Below are 5712 nucleotides of genomic sequence, written 5' to 3' on the forward strand. Positions count from 1 at the left end.
TAACATAAATAAATCAAAAAACTTGTACATACATTTTACATTCCAAGGTGCTGTTTTCTGCCCTTTGGAAATTCCTTAATTGTTCATTAAAGAGCAATAATAAAATATGCATCCAGAGTTCGGTAGACAGGCTCACAGGACACACTTAAACACAAGAATGAGATGAGACTTACAGCTCAGGTCTCCTGTTTCCCAAGAAAGTGTCCTGCAAAATACTTAAAGAAGCAGCTTTCTAATTTATGTCTGCAGCTTTTGCAGTGAAAAAGTCTGCAAGTGAAAATCAGCTCTTTGCAAAGACTAATTTAAAAAGCCTAAATAAATGAATTTTACAGAGACATGAGAGCAATAATCCCACCTACCTATCAGTAAGGCAAGACATATGGTATAAAGAGGACTTGATGTCTCCTGAGTGGGAAGCCAGCCTTCCTGGTGTGAACATGGCACATTGGTGAAGTCTCTCTGCCAACATACCTGAAATACCCTGCAGAGAGGGGCAGTATATTACCCTGGGCACATTACTGCACTTATTCCACAATCCAAAGCTGAAAGCTTCCATCTAGCCAGCTTGCTCACAGGAAGAATAAGACCACATTTGTTCCTTATACCATGTGACTGAAATGGCACAAGTGATGGAAATTGAAATTTTTCTCTTCTGAGCATGGCCAGAAAGCTGGGCTCCGTGTCAGCCATAATCCTTACCTCCCTACAGGTCACAGAATCACAGAATGGTTGAGGACCTCTGGAGGTCATCTGGTCCAATCCCCCTGCTCAAGCAGGGCCACCTAGAGCCAGTTGTCCAGGACCATGTTGAGACAGCTTTTGAATACCTCCGTGGGTGGGACATCTCCCTGGGCAACTTGTGCCACTGCTCGGTCACCCTCACAATGAAAAATTGTTTCCTGATGTTCAGAGGGAACCTTCTCATTTTGTGCTCATTGCCCCTGGTCCTGTCATTGAACACCACTGAAAAGAGCCTGGCTCCATCCTCTTTGCACTTTCTCTTCAGGTATTTATATATATTAATAAGATCCCCCCAGAGCCTTCTCTTCTCCAGGCTAAACAGTCCCAGCTCTCTCAGCCTTTCCTCATATGAGAGGTGCTCCAGTCCCTTAATGACCTTCATTGGACTCTCTCCAGTATGTCCAACCCTCTCTTTGTACTGAGGAGCCCAGAACTGGACACAATACTCCAGAGGAGGTCTCACCAGCGCTGAGTAGAGGGGAAGAATCAACTCCCTCGACCTGCTGGCAATACTTTGTCTAATGCATCCCCTTTAGCCTTCTTTGACACAAGAGCACATTGCTGGCTCACGCCCAGCTTCGTGTCCACTAGGAGTCCCAGGTCCTTTTCTGCCAGGCTGCTTTCCAGATGGGTGGCACCCAACATATATTAGTGCATGGGGTTATTTGTCCACAGGTGCAGGACTTTGGAGGACTGGCTTGAGTCTACCTACTAGCATCCCACCTGAGACTACAAGAAAATTGTAGCTGCTGACTTTTTGCAGCCAAATGAGGTATGGATACCTAAGCCAAGAGCATGCCAAGCAAGGGCTGAGCTTACTGCAGCCTGAGTGGCTCAGTGAGGTGATGTCTTAAACTTCTGCAGAACTTCACATATGATTAACTTCCTACTCTTACTTGCCCTTTGGAGGTATGGGGCCAAATCTATAAATGGAACCTAGTTTTGGCCTTTCTTTTAAAGAAAAAGAAAATAATAGAAGGCAAATGGAAGCCTGATATGTATGGTGGCTTACCAGAGTGTATTAATGTACTATTTGCAGCTGGTTGTTGTCAAACATTCCCAAGGTTTCTTAGTTAAACATGTGTAGAGTCTCCATCTCTGAGACTTAGATTTTATTGCCCAGCTCTTCCTTTGTTTCCACCATGGGAAAGATTTTCAAAGTGTCTCTGCAGATAATTGTTTGTGTCAGGGCCTTGAGTGTATTAATAGTCCTTGATGGCCCTGACCTGCTACACATGGGGCCTCCGCACACCCTGCCAATGGTTCTGCTCTATCTATGCTCAGTCTGGAGCACGTTGTCCTTCCTTAAGCAATGCTGTAGGCATGTCTGCTCCTTGTCCTGATGCCTGGATGGACCTTGGACCCAAGACATGATTCATCTCTTGCCTTCTTGGAAGCTTTTGTTGGACCTTGTTACCAGCCCCTGTGGGATTGTGCCACAGGGAGGGGAGGGCACTGACTGCCCTGGATCACTCTGACTCCCTGAAGGAATAGGAAGACCCCTCTGTGTCCCAGTGCTGTGAATTTCCTTATTTAGAAGGAGAAATTGGTCATGTGCATAATGGCTAAGCTACATGAGAGTAATATATATGAATGAAAAGACATAATCCGTAGAAAGGGTACCTTGCCAAATTAAGTTTTTTTAATTTAGACAAGACTAACCAAGTTGAAATCTCTTGAATGTTTTCTATTATTTCCTGTACTTTTAAAGTTAAACATCTTACATGGGTATATGGACAACAGACTAGACTCTACAGAAATGCTAAACAGGTCTAGGGAGAAGAGACTCTTCCTTTCCCCTAGAAATTCTCAATCTTTCATTTTTTCTGTTTCCAAGTTATGCGAGTGATGAAGATGCATAATTTTTTAAAAAATTATGTTAAAAATATTCAGCTCAATTCATATCAAGCTCATGTGAAAATATTTCTATCATTTTTTGTAACAAATTCTGAAATAGTGTCTTTGAATAATTTTGAAAATATTTCTGGCAAGCTGGGATTTACTCAGAAGTACCTCAAATATCATTAAATTTTTTTAATGGAAAAACATCAGGCAAAAAATATTTAAAGGCAATAAAATTTTCTAAAAAGCTGTCACAGCATGCTATTTCAATCACTGAGAAAAATACAGAAATATAACATAAGAGATGCTATTGAATTTAGCTCTTATGAGGAAAACTATTGAAGCATTTTTAAAGATCTACATAGTCAATAATTTAAGTGGACATAGTTTTATAAGTTTGTAATTAGGTTAACATTAAAGATGTACAAATAAACTCACACCTTGTGATATAAATGAAAGCAAACAAAATACCAGGTAACTGCTGAAAAATGGACAAAAGGGCTATTTTTGAATGAGATGTGGTTTTCTAAATTTACTACCAATTATAAAAGTCTTGTGAACTCCATGTCTTTTTTTCATTAACCTCTAGTATTACCTGATCATCCAGTTGTGGCATTTTATAAAGATAAGATACATCAAGATGTTAAATGAAATAAGAGCATAAGAGAAAGGGTTTAAACTTTTCTGTAGAAAAAAATATAATAGGGAATTCATAATGACATTCTCTTTGTCTACAAAATTATTTGACTATAGGAAAGTCTAGCTCACCTGTTGATTATGCACCTATTAAAGAAGGGTGATGATAAATATTCTGGAGTGAATGCATGCATGGCTTTGATCTCTCATGTTTTAAATGCTTGTTAGCAATGTTCTCTTGCTGACTGCATGAGAAATGGTCCATTTCCTCCCACTATCTGCTTCCATGATGTGATCTTTGAAGAATTTGTTGATTGCTCAGTAATGGAAAAAGAGAACTTTGCTGATGTTCAGCTTGATCAGACAGTTCTTTCTGAAGAACCACTTCACCAAATCCTAAGATATGAATCAAAACAAGAGACCAAAGGAATTTAAATTTAGGTGGTATTATTTTCCAACAGCACTTTTTTTTAACCTTTCCTTTTTTTAACCTTTTATTTTTTTTTTAAGTAAGGCAAAAAAATACATGCATGAAATAGAAGAAACAGGATCTTAGCCAAAAAAAACAATAAAAAAATGTGTAATAAAGGAACTTATGACAAGTGGACAAACTTTTGCTTAGTTTAATAAATCAGAAGTCTTTAAAGAGGAATTGAGGAGATTGCCTAAGAAGGAATTGTTGTTCAAGCAAGATGTTCAAGCCTCTCAGTTCTCCAAATTGTGTCTTAGTTCTCATTTATCATTCTCACTGTATTTTAGATTATTGGAGAGGCTTAACTTTCAGAATAGACACCTATTTCCACTTTCTGCATTGATCCAAATTTAAAAAAAAAAAATAAATAAAAACAACAAACCAAAACCCACAACAAATCCCCAAGAAAATTACATGTTCTAATAAATGGAGCACCACCTGTGACCAATATGATACATTTTCAAAATGTTTATTTCAAAGGAATTATTACTAACTAAGAAATTATTCTGCTTGAAAAAAAACCACTCAGTTATTAACTAATTATCTTTTGATTTATTTTGAACTTTCATATGAAATTCAGAATTTTATCTAGGAACTTGGTTTTTAAGATAAAACTTGTTAATGTTTCAATAAATTGTTCAGTACAACAAAACCATTTATTCAATTACAGCAACCCCTCCCCCCTCCTTTTTCGCAGGGTAAGACAATAGAAAATATTTTAAAAAAATAAAATATAAAATAAATATTTACCCTCTCCATCTGAGTCACATTTTGTCTTGGTTTTAAAAACACTGCAGGTATCTTAAAAAATGTGCATAATTCTTCCCATTCAGTAATGAAAGTAACCTGGTGATTAGAATGCAGAATAAAAATTGTGTGACTTCTTGATACTAAAAATAAGTGAGAAAAGGTACTTACAAACCCCCTTGTAAATATTTACTAGGACCTAAAAGCTGTACAATGTATCATCAGTATATGATTTTGTGAAATAAACTGAGCAGTATATTCTTATTCCGTAACATGCATGTAGAATATTAAAGCTAATCAGATTTCTGCTTGGTGAAAGAATTCTGGAGTGTTGAAGTGTTACGTTATATACTAGAGATTTAAATTAACACATTAAAATTGCAGAAAAAAAGAGATATTGCCTGATTTGAGGTTTCATGACAAATTCAGACATTAGTTGGGCTTGCCAATATTTTGTATAATTTTCACTGGGCACAGGCGGAGAATCAAATTAATTTCTATTTTGAACAGATCCCACCAAAGCAAGGCTGAGATTGAGCCAACTGTGCTGTCTGCCCTTGCCTTGACACAAGCCAATCCTCATCTATTTGCTAGAGAAACAAATGGTAATTTAATCAGAGAACAAGTTCACATAATATGCACTTTTTATGTACGCAAAATAATGGGCCTGGTGATACAATGAAATAATAAATTTGTTAGCCAGTTATGAATGCATGCCAGCAAAGAGCATTCTGGATCAACAAATCTAGTTCTCTGCTGAACAAGGTAACCAGGTCTTTAATACTCCCAATACTCCCTTTAAATCCTGTTATCAAGACTGTCTCGGGACACCCCTACACTGACTTCAAGAGGTAATTGTTGTAAATGTTTTTTAGTCTCATTGTTGTCGTATTATTATTATTATCATAAATTATTCAACACTAGCGGTTTGATTTATTCAAAAACATATATTGTATATGATCCTAAGTAAAGAAAAAATCAAGTGAGAATCAAACTGCGGGCAACCTTGTTATTTGTGTTTGTCTTTTAAAGAAAGCTTCTGTAGTAAATTCTTTTTTCGTTTAATGGTCAATGCATGGATGGATTCCATGTATCATAACAGCTTTGAAAGGCAGGTTGGTTTTATTTTGTTGTTGGCATGTAGATTTACACGTGTAACTTCTGACATTATTATGCTAATTCTGTAGAACAGAGCTTGGCATTGTTTCAGAATGGCAAAATATAAAGGTTTCAGGGTCAAACTCATAGAATGTAGTTAAACATTTTTATGTCAT

This window comes from Egretta garzetta, unplaced genomic scaffold (assembly GCF_000687185.1).
Source record: "Egretta garzetta isolate BGI_Z169 unplaced genomic scaffold, ASM68718v1 scaffold6, whole genome shotgun sequence".
NCBI classification, from domain to species: domain Eukaryota; kingdom Metazoa; phylum Chordata; class Aves; order Pelecaniformes; family Ardeidae; genus Egretta; species Egretta garzetta.